General features: G+C 42.4%; 1 protein-coding gene across 1 annotated transcript in view; it reads left to right on the forward strand.

Moving 5' to 3' along the window:
- Positions 1 to 14,247: 14,247 nt before the first annotated feature.
- Positions 14,248 to 22,960, forward strand: part of EFEMP1 (EGF containing fibulin extracellular matrix protein 1) — a 61,446-nt gene continuing 52,733 nt past the window's right edge. Inside the window, exon 1 of the mRNA XM_048518228.1 lies at positions 14,248 to 14,430. The gene's annotated coding sequence lies outside the window, so the exon portion shown is untranslated. The remainder of the gene's footprint in view (positions 14,431 to 22,960) is intronic.

The following is a 22,960-nucleotide window of genomic DNA, read 5'->3' on the forward strand; positions in this document are numbered from 1 at the left end:
AATTCCCACTGGGGAGTATCAATTCCCAGTATGCATCAATTCCCAAAAAGTATATATTGATTGCCCATGTAATAAATAGTAATAAATACCAGAATTACCTTGTCCCTGTTGCTTTTTAAGTTGGTCCAAGTTTCAGGTGCAGCTAGCTAAGATGAGGCTGCTGCCTAAAGCCACTGAACAGGCCTGCTCCCTTATTATGACCCTCACAGACTCGGCTGCTATTCCATACCTTTTAAACAATTCTGAGTCAACATTTACTGAGATTGTTGCAAATTTTCTTGTACAAGGGGGCACAAAGGGGCTAGAGCCATAGATGAAACTTTCTGAAGGTGCACTGAGCCCCCCACCTCCACCCCTCAGGGCTGTGCCACAGTTAAACACCACAGGGCTGGCACCGCTCCTGAACTCCACATGGAGTTTGGAGTGGAGCAGCCCGTTTGCTGCTGCCCTCAGCTGGCCCCAAGCCTTGCTGAGGCCAGCAGCAAACTGAGCCCTGAAGGTTGATCCATGTCTAGATTTATACTGTTGTGTCCGCCTGCCCCCCCCCCCTCCCCACAAACTTCACTTGTGGGCGATGCTAATAGTATTAAACTAGAGCTGGACAGCCTTCAGGGCTCAAGTTTGCTGCTGACCCCAGTGAGGCTTGGGAGCAACTTTAAACTGCAGACTTTTCACCTGCAGTTTAAATCTGGACATGGCCAGATGAGGCCAGCAGCAAACACGTCTCCAGCAGCAAACACATCTCCAAACACCATGTGGAGATGACCCTGCACCGGGAGTGTCAGTCAGGCGGGCCCTGTGGGCCAGCTGCGCCGTATGGGTGCAACTGGAGGACCACATAGCACTCAGGGTGAACCGCAGGCACTGGTTTAGTGAGCAATGCCCCTGGCTTTGATTCTCAAAAGCTTATACCTTGAAACTCTTGTTGGCCTTTAAGGTGCTACTGGACTCGAATATTGCTTTCCTGCTCCTGAGGCTGAAGAAAGAGATTGTGGAGAATCCACGGCAACTGAGGCATTTTCTTTGGAGAGACAACATGGATAGTGGTCAGAGTGGCTGATTAGGATCTGGGAGACCTGGATCTGAATCCCTTCTGTGCTATGGAAGCTCACTGGTGATCTTGCAGCCTAACCACCTCATAGAACTGTGTTGTAAGGTTAAACTGGAGAAGAAGAAGAGGAAGAGGAAGAGGAAGAGGAAGAGGAAGAGGAAGAGGAAGAAGAAGAAGAAGAAGTCAGAATCTTTGGGTCCTACTGGGGAGAAAGGCAAGATACATAGTTTATTTCTTCAGGGGTGCTCAATTTTTCCCACCAACCCAAATACAGCCACTTATTTCAGCTTGCTAAGGGCTCAAAGGATTTTTCTGGTTTTGCTACCTGCTTACTGTTAAAAACAGAGTGGAGGGGGCAGGGGGGGTATCCAAGTACACAGCAGGCCAGAGTATGTGACTGGTAGGAAGGGTTTGGGTCAGGGTTGCTAGGTCTCTCACTTTGGAGGGACCTCTCCCACCCTGGGCCTCACTGTTCCTGCTGCTCAGTAGAGTAGCAGCAGCAATCTTGGGGGGGGGGGGGGTGGGTTGATATCACACCACCAGTGATGTGACTCAATTAGTTGCAATTCCACCCTCCCCTCCCCCTGTCTCCCACAGGTTGTCAGCACCCGCTTGGAATATATCAGTGGCATAGCATAACGTTTATATTCCGCAGGTCTGGAAGTATGTTGTATGTTTAAATGCTTTCCCATGTTGAAGAACTCCCTGCAAGCTGAAAAATAACAGGACAGGAAGAAATCTAGGTTGCTCCCTTTTCCAATGCATGCTGGTTTTATTCATAAAATCATATTATGATTTGCCAATGGTTCAATTATTATTATTTTTCTTGTGGGGAGGATGTCATCCATCTCATGTTGGCCACAATACGTAGTCAGCATACCAAATTTAGGTTGCTGAGTCACAACCTGGGTTGCCAACTGTTCACCTAACAGCAGGCAGGTATTCAGACATTAGACATTACCGAATAAGAACGGAGATCTCGTGTTGTAAATAAAAAGCAGGTGTTAAAGCACCAGAACCACCTCATCTGCTCTGTTCTGGTCAGCCTGCAGATCTGAACAAATTATGGAGGCCTGGTTCATTAAGCCACTTTGTACCACAAAGAATGGTGGGATAAAAAAAGTTTCCATAATACAGAATAAATATATGTGCCCCTTAAGTAGGCAGGAGACGTATGCGCTTTCTATACATAGAAATCAGTCTGTTAAGGAGAAGGTCAGCCTGAACCTTTCTGCCTCTCATACTGATTTTCTGCAAACATATTGCTTTTTTATGAGAGAACATTTAAATATACAATAGCCTAAAGCTAGAAATGGTTTGTTGTTTGAATGCTTGAATTGTTCTTAAGACAGGTCTGTGAGAAGCAGAACACCTTACATCTAATGCATGAGTTGGGGGGGGGGAGGCGTTGCACCTTTCTCTGAAGCTCGCACAGTGGTGCACATCTGGAGAAAGAACTCCAGATGGAATGAAGTTACTGATGGGTTTGATCCACTGTGGCTGTTCCCACATTCCTATGCTATATTCTTCATTGAGGCCAGATCTCTAAAACTACACTGATGATAAACATCTGTCGGGGGGATAGCTTAGGTCTCGTGAACCGTGCCGGAGTTCTTTGGGGGCTGGAGGCAAGAAACTCCTTCCACCCTCCTATGACAAATTTTCCAAAAGAACAACCCCCATCTTGGGTTTTTAAAGGTCAACATTCCAATGCACTTCCCTTTGCAAACCACAGATCTATTTTAGCCAATATCCACCAGAAATGAACTTCCTGCTTACAGATCACTGCAAGGATTTTGCTATTCCCTTGTAGTATCTAAGACCCCTACAGTTCTGAGCAATTATTTCTGTAGTCTTGGACCCAGTAAGCATTGTTTGTTTGCTTACTTTCTTCTTCAAGTTATTCTCCAGCTGAGTCAATGATGTGATGGGTATCAGTCAACTTGAAACAGTTCCCCCACACCACACACATGCATGCTTGTGGAGTTCAGGTCCAATGACATCATTCATGTTCTTTCTAGAACAAACGCATTGAGTGGGGAGGGACAGCATTATGGCACGGCATTTTTTTTAATGTAGATGAAAATTATCCTTCTGTGTCATCTGGTTAAGTAAATTCTGTCATGCTTTTTGCAGACCACTTAATAGAAAGTGATTGTTTTGTGGGTCAAAGATGATAATCTACATGACCATATCCGTGAATTTCCTATGAACTGAAGATATTTCCTTAAATATGGTTTCTCAAACTTCAAGTTGTTGTGAAAGAACAGTTTTTCATCAAAGAACACAGAGAACCATGGAATCCATGCAAGGACATAGGTAAGGGGAGGGGTTCTCTGGTTCAACCCCCCCCATTACATGTCCAAAGCTCCGCCCCCCCCCCCGTTTGTGGGTTTTTTGTATTTTTAAAGTGTTTTTGGTTTTTGGCCTGCAGGGAGCACAGTTTTTAGGCTAGCAGCACCAAAATTTCAGGGAGTTGTTGGGAGACTCTCCTGATGATACCAACCAGGTTTGGTGAGGTTTGGTTCAGGGAGTTCAAAGTTATGGGCTCCCAAAGGGAGTGTCCCATCCCCCATTGTTTCCAATGGGAGCTAATAGGAGATGGGTCTACACATTTGAGGGTCCATAACTTTGGCCCCCATGAACCAAATTTCACCTGGATGGTATCACCTGGTGGTGTCATCAGGAGGGTCTTCTAAAGATGGGTCTATAACTTTAAATGGGTCTATAATTTTGCCCCCCACCCACCCAAACTTTACCAAACCTGGGTGGTATCATCAGGAGAGCCTCCTACTGATACTACCCAGGCTTTGTAAAGTTTGGTCGGGGGGGGGGTTCCAAAGTTATGGACTCCCAAAGGGGGTGCCCCCATCCCCCATTGTTTCCAATGGGAGCTAATGGGAGGTGGGGGCTACACATTTGAGGGTCCATAACTTTGGCCCCCATGAACCAAATTTCACCTGGATGGTATCACCTGGTGGTGTCATCAGGAGGGTCTCCTAAAGATACCTTGAAAGTTTGGTGCTGCTACCTTAACAATTGCACCCCCGACAGCAGGCAACCCCCAAATTTCCCCAGATTCTCCTTTTAAATCCACCCCCTTCGGCATGGATTTAAAGGAAGAATCTGAGGTCCCCAGATGCTGTTTAAGGGTGGGGGATAATCCACACCAAAACAGCATCACTTTCAAAGTTGTTTAAACTGGGGACCCCAGATTCTCCCTTTAAGGTAGATTTAAAAGGAGAATCTGGGCTCCCTAGTTTAAACACCATTGAAAATGATGCTGTTTGGGAATGGATTCCAGCATCACAGCGGCCGCCCATGGCGGGGGGGGAGGGGGTGCGCAAAACTCAGATTTTGCACCAGGCTCCATTTTCCCTAGCTCTATTTTCCCTAGCTTTCCCTAGCCTGGAGGGGAGGGCAGAAGGGACTGCCAGCTGGGAGCCCTGCTGGGGGGGCAGGGGAGTCTGCCGCCCCTGGCCTTGGAGAGCTGCTTTTATAAGCACTGAGGCCAGGGGGTGGGGCTTGTGGAGGTGTGGCCATGCCCCAGGGGTGGGTGGGGGCGTGGCCCCACCCCTGAACCCCCCCATAAAAAATCTATACCTATGTCCCTGAATCCGTGGATACTTGCTTTACCTATATATGTTCCCCTACAGTGCCTGAGGCTTTCTACCTGACTGTGTGAGAATACCTAGGGCAGAACACAATGTAGAAAAGAGCAACCAAGGGGCTCCTTTCCTTTGAGAAAAGACTAAAAAGTCTGGGACTTTTCAGGTAAGAAAGAAAAGGCCACTAAGGGAGGAAAGAGATTTATAAAACATTGCAATGAGTGAAGAAAATGGATAGGTGGTGTTTTTCTCACTCTTCCATAGACTCAGGGGCATCCAATAAAGTTGATGGGCAATAGATTCAGGACAGACAACCTCTAGAGAAGGCCTCTGGGTCCTCTTTTTTGGCCCTCCAGGACAATTGGATGCTGGATGAAATGAACCATTAGTGTTAGTTTTTGTGATACCTTTACGTTCTGAACTCTTCTTCTGAATCCTAAACAAGAACTTTTTTTAATAAGAAGAACTTATTTAATAAGAACCCTTTTAGAAATCTTAGCTGGTTTCTAATTCCACACATTCCCCATTACACAAAGACTCCCCTGCAAGAAAGAATGTTAATTCCTTAACCTGGATGTTTGTCAATGAAAAACTGAAAAAGCTCCCTCTACATAGAAGTCTTTTTTAATAATCACGAAGTTCACTTCCAATGATATTCAAATGACTCTTCCTCTAGAAGGGGATAAGAATGGGTTGATTCCCTTTATTTTTCTACAGTTTCCCTGGCAAAGAAAACACATACAACACAATGAACAACAGTTTGCATATTCAAAGGCCCGTTCAAGAAAATATCATCTGCATAATAAACAAATCCCATGGTTATTCCTAAGAGAATCTCTGGGTATTGCAAAACTTAATGAATGCTGATTTGTGACAGATTTAGGGAAACTATCAGCTTAAGCAATTTGGACTAGTCACTGCTGGTGACCACAGAGTTGGCCACCAAATCAGCTCCCCCCCTTTCTTTCATTAATTACACAAAAATTATAATAATTCATTGATCAATAAGCCAAGCATACACTTTAATTTTTTCTTGTTTATTTGAGGTTGAAAACTCATAAGAAACTACCTTATACCCCACCAATGATCTAATTAACTAGTTCAGTATTGCCTGTTCTGACAGACTGCAACTCTCCAAATCCTGAAGCAGAGAAAAGTCATCTCTACTTGCCATCTGAACCTCTTTATCTGGAAATGCCAGGAAGCAATCCCAGGACTTGAAGAACAAAGGGTTTGTGTTAAAACACTAAGCTATAGAAACTGTCTTTTTCTATTTCTAGCAAGCCTTAGATTTATAAACCCCCCCCTTTCTCTCTTGTAAGGAGGTTAAACTCCTTTCCCCTTCCCATGACAGACACCAAATTTTTGCTCATAACACTGGAGACAGTATAGTATAGTGGTTAGGATACTGGACTAGGATCTAAGGACCCTAGGTTATAGTACTTGCTCTGCCAAGAATCACACTACTGGGTGATATTGGGCTAGTTACTTTATTTTAGTCACCTCACTGTCAGAATAAAGTAGACAAGAAGAGACCAGGAACACTGCACTAAGATCCTTCAAGGGCTAAAAATGGACAGAATGCCAGAGTTCAAGCTAGACAGCTTTTCAAATCTCAATAATCAGAAATAAAAACTCTGAAAAGAGTCACACACTACTTTTATCCTTAGGTCAATTGTGTCTGCAAGCTTTGGGACTACACAGAACAAATCTCCAAGTAGGATCTGCCATCAGCGTTTGAATTCAAAACCTGCTGTTCTTCCAATATGGATCATTCAATACTACATGGATCTTTCTGGATCTCTTGTTATGTTTTGCTGTCATTTTTCAATTGACTTCAATATGTTTTATTTCACTAAGCATAAGATAAATTGCTCTTTGTGATTGCATATAACTTAGTTAACTCCCATACAATGTTTGAATAATGACTTCTCAGTGATCTGTGCATTAAATTCCTTCCTCAGAACATCAGAATTTCCTCTCAGATCATTAATAATGAAGATGCAACTAGCTGGCAACATTTGGAACTGGATTATAGTTTTATATCCCACAGCAGTTTCAAAAAAAAGTTGATCTGCTGGCATTCCTTCACAGAAAATGGATTTTAAGGTGAGTCCAGTGACTGCCCACCCACTCTGCAGATATAACATAAAGCTAAAATTGATAAACAGGAACTCAGAAGGCCAAGGCCTCAAATTCAGAGGCTGGGAGAGTTGCTTCTACCTCTGGAATTCTTGCCAGAATAATTCTCACTGGTTCAGAGTCCTGCCAAGCAATGCAGATAAAAACAGATGCCGTTGGAGAAGTAGCAGGCAGAATGCTGAAGAGGAAAAGATATTTATGTACAATGCAATTTTAAAGAAAATGGGGTTGCCAGTTTGTGTGTGTGAATTCCGGTCCTCTGCCTTTACTGCAGATTAGCATGGAGATATTAGGTCGGCAGAGGCATTCCTGCCACTTCTCTCCATGCCAACCCAAACCTCCCCTTGTCAAACCTATGGTCAAGGCCAGTAGTCCTAGCGGTAGCAATTCCACAAACCAATCTTAAGGCAACTAGATGAAAAAGATGAAAGAGAAGGAATTCAGTAGAAGAGGGCATTTTGGCAGGTCTCCCCAGCAATTAAATGCAATGGGCCCGGCCGTCCTTCTGGTGGTCTCTGCATTTTAATTTCTGTCTCTCTGCCAGCAAAAATTCTATCAACCCCCTCCCACTTAATTCAAGCATTGCTGATTAATTGGGGCAAATCATCACTGATATTCATTAATACGTATATGCGCCCTGGTGCGAATAATAACGTTTGTGATGACCCGTGGCAGAATTTATCCTCGTTTGTTGAGGAGCTAGAACTAAAATATCCTTCAACTGAAATTACTATATTGGGGGATTTCAATGCGAGAGTGGGTAATAATCTAACCTCATATTTGGAACGTGAAGGTTATGATGATAACGATTATGTCTATTCACTCTTACTTCCATCAGAGCGTCATTCTGAGGATACCCAGACCAATTGCACTGCTAGGAATCTGATCGAATTTGCTATCAAACATAACATGTTATGGCTCAATGGTCTAAAATGCTACGACTGTTCTAATAATTTCACATTTGTTAGTACGCTGGGGAACAGTGTTATAGATTATTGTTTTATGTCACCAAAATTAAGAATTTCAGTCCAGTCTTTTAAGATAGGAGACCTTCTACTAGGAGATCACCTCTCACTTAACCTTGTTCTCCATCAGGAAGAGGGGGTGGACGTTCCTATGAATACATCTAAAGAGTATTTACCTACGCTTTTCTGGACATCCCATTTGGCCCTTACCGCCAATGAGCTAATTAATTCTCAGCATCTAGGTAATCTCTTAAGTGCTTTTTATAAGGCAGATTCGCCTTGTGTGGCAATTGGCAATTTTGAAACATTAATCAAGTATATCACAGACTATCTCGTAAAGTCCGTTAAACAGAAACCTCCATACAGCACTAGAGGTGCCCCCTGGTTTGACAAAGAGTGCCATGAATTAAACAAACTAATTCGTGCATCTTACCAACAATTCAAGAGATTTAGAAATCCTGTGTCGCGCAATCAGCTAGTTCAATATAAAACTACTCTTCATTCTTTAATGAAAGAGAAACAGGTCCAGTATGCGCAGAATCAGTGGGATCGCTTATATCAAGCTGTAATCTCCAATGACTCAAGACAGTTTTGGGACTTGACAAACAGACTTGACTCCAATAAAATGAGGGCGTTTTCTTCTATTCTCCCTGAGGTTTGGATAGATCATTTTGCGAAGCTGTTCCAAAAGGAAGAGACCAGTAACATTTATCATCCATCTCCATCATTAGACGATTCCAAATGGCCTCCTGTTACAACTCAGGAAATCATGGATCTAATAACTGAATTGAAACCCTGTAAAGCCTCTGGCCCAGATATAATTTCCCCAGAGATACTGAAGTCGCATATAGAGTGGTGGGCACCCCTTTTGGCCAATCTATTCACCAAATCAATGACTCAGGCCTCATTCCTAAGCCTTGGCTATCTGCAGTCATTGTACCTATTTATAAAAAAGGTGACCCATTGGATCCTGCCAACTTCCGCCCAATTAGTTTGACATCAGTCATTGGGAAAATATATGCTAAGACACTTCTACCCAAACTACAGGCCTGGACGATTCATCAGAACATCATTGGCCCAGAGCAAATAGGCTTCACGAGGAGGAAATCCACGTTAGACCATGCTATGCTTCTTACGCATTTGGTTAATAAATACTCCAAAAGTCCAAGAAGCAAACTTTATGCTGCCTTCATTGATTTGAAGGCAGCTTTTGACACAGTCTCTAGAGAACGTCTTTGGAATAAATTGGCTATACAAGGAATAGACAATAAACTTCTTTTTCTAATCAGGCAACTTTATACCAACACAAACTGCAGAGTTAAGTGCTCACGTGAAGGTCTCATGACTGATTCTATTTCTACCTTTAAAGGTGTGAGGCAAGGCTGTGTGTTAGCACCAACCCTTTTCAATTTATTTTTGAGTGACCTTCCATCAGCCTTATTGGAAATTAACAACCATGCCCCTAAATTAAGCAGTTGATGACTCCTTGAATACTGTCCAATCCAAATTTTTCCGTAAAATTATGGGCCTGCCAAATTGTGTACCGTATGCGGCCCTCTGTTTAGAACTGGGCCAAAATTCATTAGTTTATAGGGCTTGGTTGAAAGCTTTTAAATTTTGGCTTCGCCTGCATTTCTCGCATGATGAGCACTCGCTGATTCACCTACTTTTGTCTGATACTCAGGCTAATCCATGGTTCTCTCTGATCGAAAGAAAGATTGAATCACTTGGTATATCTCTCGACTCGCTTTTCCCGCTATCTAGTTCAGAATCTTACAACTTGTTAAAACAAAAATTGTTGGAAAGCGAATGGATTAATTTATTTAGGGCTGCTGTGAAAACTTGTTCACCCTTACATCTTTCAATACCCCTATATCAAAACAGGATGGCTCCCTATTTGTATTTTTTGACTAATCCAATGCAGAGAAGAGCCCTCACACTTGCTCGCTTCAATGTTTTCCCCTCCACTTTATTGCGTGGTAGATTTAACAACTTGGAAATGAGCGAAAGGGTATGCTCTTGTGGTGAACAACAAATTGAAACATTGGCACATCAACTGCTTTGCTGCCCTAAATCTGCTAATATCAGATCAAAATATTCCAATATTCTTTCTAAGATACCTAGTGAAATGGGAGAATCAGGTAGACTTCCTTTCTTTCTGGACAATTCTGACAATGAAACTTGTGAATTGGTAGCACGATTTTTACTGGTGATGCACAATCAATAATTTATATTCTATCTTAAACCTTTGTATTTGTATACCTTTTATCTCAGGTTTTTTATTGTGTTATGATTATTGTTATGCCAAATAAAGGCTTATTATTATTATTATTTTGGCAGGTGCAGCAGCAGTGCTGCCTTCCAAAATTGTTTTAAAGTTTGACAGCTCGCTGAACAGACTGAAACCTATTCCAGGTTGGGGTACCCAAGTCAGTGACCTGACTGTGGCATCTCCAGTTGAAAATTTGGCAGCTAGAGTACAATAGTTCATAACGCCACAACAATCTCAATTTGATCTATTTTCACATGCTAAATTACCAATTCGGATCAATCCTGAACAAAAAACTGGGTAGAAGCCTTTTTTAAAATGGAAGGCTTGGACAGATTGGAGGATTTGTCCATTAGATCAACCGATAGATTGTAAGGATATGTTTTTGTCAACTTTTTCACAGAGGTCGAGATATCAGGCTCTGTTGAATGGCCATATTTATAGTTACAAGATCTGTTGGTATTTAAATATGGCCCTGCGGCATTGTCTCAGAATCCCTTTGCTCCTATAACTAATTGAATCACTGTAGAAAACAAAACCTACTATATTGGTCTATAATTTTTTGATGTTGATTAATAAATATGTCCTGTAGATTCTCAGGAATGAATGAAACAAGGAACTAGGTTGTCTTATTTTGCCAAAGCAATAGGATATGGCCTTAAAGTTGATACCAACTCTCTCCGTGGATCTTAAGTTGCAATGTATTCAGCAAAAAAAATATGTTCAGAATATACTGGACACCTTAGAGGAGGGCTGGGAGCTGTTTCTGTTGGCAGCAGTAGGTAGGACTAATGGATTTTAATAACAAGCAGAAAGGTACCAGCTGGATATGGGGGGGGGAATTACAGTAAGAGTTGTTCAAGAGGAAGCTCCACATCATTGGCAGTTTTCAAGCAGCCACTGGACAAACACTTGTCAGAGATGCTCTACGGTGGCTGATCCTTCATTGAGCAAGGGGCTAGACTAGAAGGCCTGCATGGCCCTTTCCAGCTCTATGATTCTAGCTTGAGGGACGCAACCTTAAATGTGCACTTTAGTCATGTCCAGTCATTTGTTTTTTCTGGGAAGAAGTTTTTACTTATATCAATTTTAGATGAAAATGGCATTGTAGTGCTGCCGGGTTTCCCCGAAAATAAGACAGGGTCTTATATTAATTTTTGCTTATTTTTTTCCCCATGATTTTGCATGTGATTAGATCAGCTGCACCGGGGAATCTGTAACTAGGGCTTATTTTTGGATTAGGGCTTATATTTCAAGCATCCTCCAAAAATCCCAAAAAAATCATGCTAGGGCTTATTTTCGAGGTAGGTCTTATTTTGGGGGAATCTAGAGACTATATTCTGACAAATTTCTCCTCCTGAGGGGATATCTATAGATTTTGAAGAATACTGACTTCCCCCAGGCTTCAGTCCCATATTGATCTACCAATCTGACAGCAAAATGGTTTTCTAAGCTATTGTATCTAAACAGTGCAAATCTGTTTTTTCTTTTAATCCAATCAGGGTTGAGAACTTGGGCACAACTGAGCTGAAGAATTTTAAAAGTCTTGTTGATATGGTAATGGTAGAATTTAAGAATAACCTATCACTGATTAGCATGACTGATAGAAGTGCTAAATTTTGGCTGCATCATGCTCCACATCTTTCACATCTCCTAATAAGCTGTTTCAGCACATATTTCATTTTGATTTTTAAACTGATCTCCCCTCCCTCCCCCAAAAAATTCATTCACTGCTTTTCCTACGTAACTTCTTCTGATACATTATGGCTAATTAGGAAAGCAACAAAATGGGATCAGCTGCAGACAAATCTGGATTTCTGTATACTGTGGGGGAGAGAGAGACTTAAGATATGCGAGGGGAGATTTAAAAGTTCCCCAAATGGCTGGAAGAAGCATGTTAAACGCAGCTGAGGTTTTGGGTTTTTTAAAAAGTTAAGAGAGGGAATAAGAACATAGTCCTTCTAAGCCTCTGAGACCTTTCAGAACCCTGGCAGGAGAGATGGGGCGTTTCTAAACAATTTATCCTGCCTACTTTGACTCCTGTTGGGCCCCAGTTTATCTAATCAGCAATAGATTTGGTAGTCAGGTTGTCAACCTCCAGGAGGGGCCTGGAGATCTCCTGGTATTATCTACAGTTATCAGTTCCCCTGATAACTGGACTCTATGGCATTTGTGACAAATGCACTTATCCTGCATTCATGTTCCAGGGTGGAACCGCCCCTGAAAGAGTTAAGCCCTGGCCAGCCCTGATTGGCCAGAGAGAAAAACGCACAGACTATAAATTCTGTCAGCGCTAGTGCTGAGGGGTTCTTGCTTTTGGAGTCCTTTGACTTTTTGGCTCTGACTGAGCTTTTGTGCCCTCGGGTACTTTTGCGACAGAGTGAGGTGAATCCACCAAGTTCTCTCACTGCTGTGTGGCTGTTGTTAGGAATAGCTGAGAAAGCTATTGTGTCACCTAAAGCCCTGAGTTTGGAGGCAAGTGTCCACCCTCAGGTGTTTTGGTTTTGTCTTGAGGGAAACCTCTTAACAGTCTGTGAGTCTGTCCTCAAAGTGAACATCAGTCTTGGGAGGCCCAGCTCCTGTGGCAGAGAAGCCAGTCTTTGGGAGTGTGGGAGAGGGAGGCTGTATGCCTGACTCTCATTGGGCGTAGACTGAGTGTTGTATTTTTGGGAGGAGGAACAGCGGACTGAGTTTTTATTTTTAAGAGGGAGTGTGAAACCTCCAAAATAACATCTTTAAGAAACATCTTGTTCTAAAGTGTAAAACCTTCAGTGAAGTGACACCTGCGAGTGTCAATTGTGTAACTGAAGTAAAGTGCCTGAAACCATTAAGCTTAAGAACAAACTCACTCAGCAACCGTGAAGCGTACAAACAAACTTTATCTGTAACCACTAAGCTTTAAGAAACAGTCTTTATTCAGTAACCGTTAAGCTTAAGCGAACTCTCTGCAACCAATACGCTTATTTCCTCTCAAATCACCTGAGAAGCCTCTGTAAAGCCAGCAAATAAAGTTTTCAGTTTTTGTTCATCTTTTAAAACCGTTCCAGTCATTATTATTTTTGTCTGGGTGTCTGTGTTCCCCAGTCAGGGTGGTGACCGTGAAAAAAAAAATCAGTTTTTGTGGGCTTTAATATATTTTTGGTGGCAGCGAAAAGCATATTTTGGTGGCAGCGCAGAAAAGCAGAATATATAAGCGCCTTCCTCCACAGCATTACACAAATGACTGGACTCTATGGCATTACACAAATGATTGGACTCTATGGCATTACACAGTTCTCATACAAAATTTGTTGCTGGAACTTCTACAGTTTGTCTAAGTATTTCTACAGCAGTTTCAGTTGTACATCACTTTCCGTTCTAACAATCTTATGAACTGATTAGTATTATTAGCCCCATACTGCAGAGGAGTAGTTACTCTACTATAAACTGGGGTTGCCTTAGAAAGGTGAAACTGTGTTTAGGATTGCACTGTTAGCCACAGCACTAACTCACTCTCACAATGTCTAGGAGGGCCATGGTGGTGAACCTATGGCCCTTTAGATGTTCATGGACTACAATTCCCAACAGCCCCTGGCAGCATAGGTTCACCATCACTGGTCTATGTCATAGGTGTTAAACTTGTGGCCCTTCTGACGTTATGGACTACAGTTCCCATCATCCCCTGCCAGCATGGTGCTGGCAGGGATGATGGGAACTGTAGTCCATAACATCTGGAGGGCCGCGAGTTTGACACCTGTGGTCTAGGGCACTTCTGAAACCAATCAGTTTCTTAGGAAGAATGAAGTGTAACTCAAATCTTTCAATATAGTACTAGAAATCGGCTTAGTTCAGACACAGAAAACATTCCATCACCACCACCACGCCGCGCACTTTTAAATTCGCCTCCCCACTGTAGTTGAAGGACTGGTTCCGCCTTCTTTTCTCTTGTAAAAAAATGGAATGTAATAGATGCATTAAAATCAAAGCCACATTTGTTGCTCTGGAAATGCTGTCCTGAAAATTGTGCCTTTAAAACGCACACGCAAGAAAACGAAACACTTGCAGGAGTCTTTTAAACTGGCTCAGCAGTCCTTACCCAACGCATATCTCAACATGGGATTGGGGTAGAAGGGGTTAAGAAAGCGGGAGGTCGGTAGGGGGCGTTCAATTGATGCAAACAGTAGCTGGGACTTGTCAAGTTTGTCCAAGACCTGGCGAAGGGTTAGGGCGGGGGTGAATCCTTATTCCGGGAGCGGAGCGAGGCGAAGGCGCAGAGGGTGAACCTGCGGCTGAGACGCACCGGGGAAGCGAGAACTTGCATTCGCGCTCTCCTCTCCGCCTCATTTGTAGTGAAAGGGAGCCCTTCGTTTCCAGCTGCGCTCCTAAGAGCGGCGTCGCAGTTTTACAGCCCTGCAGGTAAGCCGTTCCTCTGTTTTTTCTCAGCCCCGGGCAAGGCAAGCGGGCGCCCGCTCTCCTCAGGCTACGCGTGCACTTTCTTGCAAGAGGATGATTTTGATGTACCACAGCCACAAGATTTTGGTGTGCGAAAGAACTCGCCCTCCTCTATGCGCAAAGGTAGATGCCGTTGGATGGAGCAATCTGCAGCTAAGTCAAAAGGAACAGCGAGGCGGGTGCTTGGAACTATTTGAATGAATAGTATTTTGTGCGGGCTCTTGTTTGTTTTTGTTTTTTTTAAACCGGGGTTGGGGAATTCTGCACATAATGTTTCCTGAAGGGCGGGAGAACCTTGAAATGCAACCGGAAATTTGGATAAAGGGGCAGTTTTCCCTCTTTTTTAATGTATATCATGAGTGCGTTAAACAAGAGGCACTGTGTTCACTCCTACATTCGACATGAAAGGACATTCCTTTTCAAATAAAGGGGCGTTCTGGCAGTGCCAGGCATGATTCAGCCCGTTTCAGTGCCCTCACATTTCTTCAAACTCTTAACAAAGTAGGTAAAGCGATACCTTGGCTTGCTGCAGGAGCCTGGTGCTAAAGAGCTGAATCAGACTGAGTCCCTCCAACCCAGGGCAGAGTCCCTCCAAGGTCTCAGACAAAAAAAAAAGGCTTTTCTAGCACTGCTTCCTGAGATCCCAGGGAATGAACTGAATTGAATCTTGGACCCTCTGCTGGAAGGCAAGTGTCCAGGTGTCACAGAACTCTTCCTCAGGCCAGTTATTGAGATGACATAATTCAAGTGTGGCCTGACATGCAATGTCCAGGCTAACCTGACCTTCTCAGAAGCCAAGCAAAGTCTGTGCTGGTTAGTACTTGGATGGGAGATCTCCAAGAAAGTCCAGGGTTGCTATATGGAGGCAGGCAAGGACAAACCACTTTTGTTCATTTCTTGTCCCCTGTGGGGTCACCATAAGTCTGCTGCCACTCAGTGGCACTTTCCTCTACCACCCCCATAATTGAATGCCACTCCTCCACCATTTTAGTTACAAACCCAGAGGTGGTAGTGGGAAAGAGTAAAGGAAGTGCTTGCTATAGCTATGGGATTGCTTCCAGAACACATTGAGAGATAGGGACCAAGTGACATTTTGCACTTGCTGCTCAGTGTAGTCCTTTTGTAAACAAATTGCTAAGCAGTATCTTTGGCAGTCTGAATTGGGCCAATGAAATATTACTTTTTGTAATGTTGGGGACCATAACGTCTAAAAACTGTGTTGTGACGCATCCTCCTGAAATAATCCTGCAAGGCCAAGCCCCAGTCACCTGCTTGATTCTTCTGGGCACCCACATCCAGCATTAAGCTTATAAAAGGTCATGCATTTGCTTACCAGTGGTAAGAATTTTCACCAATTAACCAAGCTGGGAAGTTTCTATTAATTGGATGCTTTCAAACTGCTCACATGCTTACATTGGTATGTAGGGCCAGGTCAGCTACCTGGAATTCTTGTAGGCTAACAACTTTTCAACACTCATCTTCATATTCCATGGCCAAAAACAATGAACACAGACACACAGCTGACTGCTCCTTGCAATATTGTGGGAAGTGACCATCTTTCATGTGTATTGCTATGGAACAGTGCACATCATAGCGGAACAAGGAGCTACCTAAGTTGGAAAGTATGAAGTTGGAAAGAATAAGATTTTCCATTCCTCCACCTGAGTGGCAGAGGCTTATCTGGTGAATCAGATGTGTGTCCGCACTCCTACATTCCTGCTGGGTGACCTTGGGCTAGTCACAGTTCTTCAGAACTCTCTCAGCCCCACCTACCTCACAAGGGCCCCTTCCGCACACGCAAAATAATGCGTTTTCAAACCACTTTCACAACTGTTTGCAAGTGGATTTTGCCATTCCGCACAGCTTCAAAGAGCACTGAAAGCAGTTTGAAAGTGCATTATTCTGTATGTGCGGAATGAGCCCAGGTGTCTGTTGTGGGGAGAGGAAGGGAAAGGAGCTCGTAAGACACTTTGAGTCTCCTTACAGGAGAGAAAAATGGGGTATAAATCCAAACTACTACTCCTTGTTCTTCTGATGGACCTTGAGCTTGTCCAGTGAAGCAATTCTCATATGCTTGGGTTTTTGGAACTATGTAATTCAAAAATAAGGAATCTGCAACGAGGAACTTCAGGAAATCTTCATATAGTAGCCAGCAGGGTGTAGCGATCAGAGTGTTAGCCTGGAATCTAGGAGATCCAGGTTTGAATCCCCACTCTGCCACAGAAGCGTGCTGGGTGAGCCTGTCACTCTCTGTCAGCGAACACTGCCTCACAGGGTTCTTGGTGTGATGATAAAATGGACAGTGGAGAATCATGTTGGAAACTGCTTCGAGTTCACATACACATAGTCATTGCAGGACCAACTGGTGATGTGCATGTGTGAAAGAAATATGAGGTATCAGAAGTGATAGACCAGATCTTTTGTGTCACCTTCACTGACGTAATGTATTTCCCTTCAGAGGCTAGCTCTTCCACTCCACAACACACCCTCAGGTAGTGAGATACAGAGTGATTGCATTCCTGATTGTATGAATCAGCCCATGGTGAGCTATCACAGCTGAAGCCAGATGGTCTAGTTTATTCAAAGGTCATTATGAACATGAAAATGCTTGCACTGAAGATTACAGCTATCTTCAAGAAGTGAGGAGTTGAATTGGAGTTCAGTTGTGGTTGTGGGTCTGAAATTTTTGTAATCATGGCTGGGACCATTCCACACATTATACTTCAGGAAATATCAGTATGCCATTTAATATACACTCAATATGGAACAAAGGTCAGTCATAACTGTATGTTTTTGCTGCATTTCAATGACGTTGTTTCATGTACAAAACAAATTCTAACTGTACGTATTTTTACTAACGTAATGTAGGACTGGAATCCGTTCCAGGTCCTATGTCAAGTATCTGCAAGCCTGAATCACTTTTCTTCTCTTTCCTGTGTATGTGTTAAATTCTCTCTAGTTGTTTTGGATTTTTGGCGCCCCTATGAACTACCTTCAAAATGTACTATTGTTAACATGATCACTCAGGTCATTAAGGGCTTTGCAGTGGCGTAGCACCAATGAGACTGGGGGGGTTGACGTCCCGGGCATGTGTCAATGCATGGTTGATGGGGCGTTCTGGGGTGTGGCTTTAGCTTGTTTTATTGAGTCAGTTCATTTTATGTTGAGTCTTTCTCTTTTCCCTCTTCTTTCAACTTTTCCTAGCATTACTGTATTTTCCAGTGTCTTGTTTTTTCTTATAATGTGACCAAAGGATGATCGGCTCAGTTTGGTCATTTTAACTTCTAGTGAGGGCTCAGGCTTGATTTGATCTAGAACCCACTTACTTGTCTTTCTTGCAGTCCATCATATCTGTAATACTCTCCCCAATAAATCAGCTGTCTTCCTTTTGGCTTTTGTCATTGTCCAACTTTGGCACCCATTTATAGTAGTAGAAGAAGAAGAGTTTGGATTTATACCCCACCTTTCTCCCCTGTAAAGAGACTCAAGGTGGCTTAAAACTCATTTTCCCTTTCTCTCCCCACAGCAGACACCTTGTGAGGTAGGTGGGACTGAGAGAGTTCTGAATGAACTGTGACTAGTCCAAGGTCACCCAGCAGGAATGTAGGAGTAGGGAAACAAATCTGCTTCATCAGATCAGAGCCTTCTGCTCATCTGGAGGAGTGGGGAATCAAACCTGGTTCTCCAGATTAGAGTCCACCTACTCTACACCTGACTAGTTCTCCTACACCACGCTGGCTTTCTACACCATGCTATAGTAATGGTGAATACTATAGTATGAGTTATCTTGGTTTTGATCATGAGCAACACATCCTTACACCTAAGGATCTATTCTAGCTCCTTTGTAGCTGCCCTTCCTAGTCTCAGTCGCCTTCTGATTTCTTGGTTGCAGTCTCCCTTTTTGTTGATGATTGAGCCAAGGAATAGAAAGTCTTGAACAATTTCAGTTTCCTCATTGTTCTCCTTAAAGTTGAGCAATTCTCCAGTAGTCATTACTTTTGACTTCTTGATGTTTAGCTGTAGTCCTGTTTTGACACTTTCTCCTTTAACTTTCAGCAATTGTCTTTTCATGTCTTCACTATTTTCTGCCAATAATGTGATATCATTGACATACTTCAAATTGTTAATATTCCTCCCCCTAATTTTCACCCCACCTTCATCTAAATTTAATCTTGCTTTCCATATGATGTGTTCTGCATATGGATTGAAGAGCTAGGGAGAGAAAATGCATTCTTGTCTGACACCATTGCCAATTGGAAACCATTCTGTTTCTCCATCTTCTGTCAAAACAGTAGCCTCTTGTCCATAGTTAAAATGTTGCACATCAAAACAATCAGATGTTGGCACATCCATTTCCTTTAAAACCAACCATAGTTTTCCATGATCCTCACAGTCAAAAGCTTTGCTGTAATATATGAAACGCAAGCTGGTTTTCTACTGAGATTCTCTCGTGTGTTCCAGCAACCACTGTACATTTTCAATATGATCTCTAGTGCCTCTTGCTTTTCTGAATGCAGCTTGAATATCTGGTATTTCTTGACCATATATTGTTACAGTCTTTGGTGTAAGATTTTGAGCATCACTTTACTCAAGTGAGAAATCAAAGTGATTATCTAATACTTGCTGCAGTCTTTTTCATTTCCTTGTGTCAGTAGTTCAACTGATATCCCATCTACTCTGGTGATTCATTTTTCTCAATTGCTGTCAGTGCAGCTTTCACTTCACTTTCTAAAAATGCAAGTTGTTTTCAAAAGATTTTTCTTGGAAAAATCTTCTGTATAGCTCTTCAGTGTATTGTTCCCATCTTTATTTTGTCTTGTTCAGTTAATGCTCTTCTTTGTTGGTCTTTCAGCATGCTTTAAATTTCAGCGTGCTTTAATTTCCCTTTAATTTCTTAGATCAAGTGGAACAGATCTCTTGTTTTCCTTTTTTATTGTTCTCTTCTATTTCTTTATGCTAGTTATTATAATAGTTCCCTTTTTCTGTATTTATCAGTCACTAGAATGCTGCATTTAGACTTTCGATTCTATTTCTGCACCTTTTACTTTTGTTTCTTGTCTATCCTTAGCAATTTTCAGAGTTTCATCAGTCATTCATCAAGGCTTTTCATTTCTTTTGGCTATAGGAATAGTCTTTTTGCATTCTTCCTTGATAATATTTCTGGTTTCAACCCATAATTGTTCCAGTTTCTGCTCCCTTGAACTTAGTAATGCCAATATGTGTTTTTGGTACCACAGTCAGCTCCTAGTCTTGTAGCAGAGAGAACAGAGTTGTTCCATCTTCTTCTGGTTAAATTATCTATTTGATTTCTGAATTGGTCATCCAATGATATTTGCATATACAATCATCTTGCTTGCTAGCTTCCTTGAAACTCCTGAGTATTTGCTTTGTGAACAGACTGCTAGATTTGGTGGGCCTTGGTCTGATCCAGCCTGACTTTTCTTATGTTCAATGTATTGTCGAAGGCTTTCACGGCTGGAATCACTGGAGTGCTGTGTGGTTTCCGGGCTGTATGGCCATGTTCTAGCAGCATTCTCTCCTGACGTTTCGCCTGCATCTGTGGCTGGCATCTTCAGAGGATCTGATATAGGAAAGGAAAGCAACAATCCACAAGCACATGGACAATTTCAACAGGAAGGAAGAAACCAGGATAATTTCAACACGAAGGAAGAAACCATGAAAATGAACAGAATTTGGCTGCCAGTGTTGAAAAACACTAGAATCAAGACAGTGACTAATCAGCTCTACGCAAACACAGGACAACTATAGATAATAGCAATCTAAGGGAACAAAGGCCAGGTTACTTCTATTCAGATGCATTCACCTGTTGACCTTGCTATCTTCATTGTGACTCACATGCTACAGACTTCATTGTTACTCCCATGCCAAGCTACTTCTTTTCAGATGGCCTCACCTATTGACCTCACAGTATATATACTCCACTTGCTTTCCTTCCCTACATCAGATCCTCTGAAGATGCCAGCCACAGATGCAAGCGAAACGTCAGGAGAGAATGCTGCTAGAACACTTTTCTTATGTTCTTATCTGTTTGGTTGCCTGAAACCAGTCCACTTGGAATCTACTGTAGTTGACTCACACCCAGGATTTCCTTTCTTAGTTGATGCAAAATCCTATGATGACAATTTGGATGTGATTATAGGGTGTTTTCTTGCACTTCGTATACTTTTCATCTGTGGTTGGCAGCCCTGGGCAGAGAATGCAGAAGTAATTCCTTCTTCCTCTCCTCCTTCTTAACTTCCAACCTCAGGACTGTGATTGAAAACCTTGAGCAGCATATTACCAGACTGTCAGGGATGGAGAAGGCACAGTTTCTATTTCAGGGAGCATTTTGATGGCCAAAATATTTATCCTGAAAATAAGGATGATCAATTGTTTGTTGCAATTAATTTTTATACATCCTTTTATACAATTAATTTTTGACTGGGGTCATATTTTGAATTGAGCTGAAGGGCCAACCACATTGCCTGTACCCGTTGACTCCATTTACTGACTCCTGCAGGACGCAGGACAAAAACACTTTTGATTCCCCTCCTCACCAGTGTGAACAGAGTCTTTGGTAGAGTTTTCAGCTGTTCCAGATTCCTTTATTTTTAAACATGGAAGTTCATGGAAGCAAATCAAATAAAAAAGAAGAAATCTGCCCAGAGGCTCTGTTTCTATTCACTTTTGCAAGGGAGGAGCTTAACAGAGTCCTTTGTCTGTGTCTCAGCTTTTGTGGTAGAAAAAGGTAGAGGTGTACAATGGGATTTTCAGAATAAGGCACTGTACTGGAGAACAATGCATGGCCTTGCCCAGGCTACTAATGGCCTATTACCATAGTATGAGCGAAACATCTGTACATAGAAAACTTTATTTTTATGTTACTTGGAGAGATCTTTGTGCCTTTTGGCTGTGCCAAGATGTATAGATAATCAGTGGTGATATGCAGATGGAAAAGAAGTTTGAGGGTGGGTCCCATTTTTTTTATCCATCTGACTTGTTTGAAAATCCTTAATGTTGGTTCCAGTTTTCATTTTGCATTTGATGGTTGGTACAGAGATCAGATGAGATCATCTGTTTTTCCCTCCAATTCCATAGAGATTCTGAGGCTCAAGCTTTAATTCAGATGAAGTCAAACACTTTGAAGCCCCCATGAATTGGGGGAGGGGGATTTCTCCCAAAGTTTGCTTATAAGTGTTCCTTGAAAATATTTCACTTCCCCCCCCCTTCTTTCTCCAGAGACCAAACTAGTATGACACCCATATAGACAAGCAGTAGTTTCATTTTTAAAAGGGAGGTAAAAGAGGCCCAGCCGTTCATTGTATGTCCACTCATCCACTTCCCCACTGTCTTCGCTCAATACTTTGAAGCCTCTTATTGCTTTAAATTTTCCTAAAGAGAACCACAGAATATTGTAATGAAGCTCAATAGGTATTTTTGATGACGGTGCTCATGTTTGTTTCGTTTGGCCATATATTTGCAAGCAGGGAATCTAGGTTCTGACGTAGAATCAGAGAGCTGAAATTTGGGTCTCTAATTGATAGAATAAAAAAAAGCTGGGATTTGGGTCCCTAATTAATAGAACTCCTTGGTTAAGGTTATTGAGTAAACTTGTGACAAAGAGACAAATTCCAGAGGGTTAAAAAATGGAACCAGCAGGGAGTATCCATGAATATTCAATAATAGGCGTAAAAGTTTCAGTTTGTCAGCACAAGCATCTGTGGTAGAGAGAGAAACATGTCTGCTTTATAAGCAGGACCCCCCAAAAAATCCAGAATTGTCCATTTACATGGCAGCCACCTAAGTGTTGCTGTGATCTTTCCAAAACCTAGGAGTAAAGCATGTTTGAGAAGGATTGGATAAAAGGGAGGGGGGAGACCAGGAGGTGCATGAATACACCATTATGTTGCAGGGAAGCAGGAAAAATATCCACTTTGCAACAGCATCAAACTCAGGACAATTGCCTATATCAGTGGTGGTGAACCTTTGGCACTCCAGATGTTATGGACTACAATTCCCATCAGCCCCTGCCAGCATTTCCAATTGGCAGGGGCTGATGGGAATTGTAGTCCATAACATCTGGAGTGCCAAAGGTTCGCCACCACAGGCCTATATGGAAACATACATAGCTATGAGGATCACAAGGACTAACCAACTTTCACTTGGTTAGATAACAAAAGGAAAGCTCCGGGCTTCATGCTAGAGCCAGGTGCAAGCCACTCAATCTTCTTCAGCTGATAGGAACGTTCTGCCCACATCTGCTTTGAGTACCAGGTACTAGCTTAGTAGTGCTTATAGACCAGGGTTATAAAGTACACATAATACAAAAAGCTTTGGGGAGAGACTAATCTAGATACAGAGGTAGTATCAGAATGTAAGAGTAGGGCTGAAAAGACCAGGTTCAAATTTCCCCTTGGCTGTGAAGGTCACTACTTCCCTTAAGCTAGTTACTCTATCTTAACCTTAATAGGGTTGTGGCCATAATATACAGAAG

The sequence above is a fragment of the Sphaerodactylus townsendi genome, linkage group LG01 (genome assembly GCF_021028975.2).
Source record: "Sphaerodactylus townsendi isolate TG3544 linkage group LG01, MPM_Stown_v2.3, whole genome shotgun sequence".
NCBI lineage: Eukaryota > Metazoa > Chordata > Lepidosauria > Squamata > Sphaerodactylidae > Sphaerodactylus > Sphaerodactylus townsendi.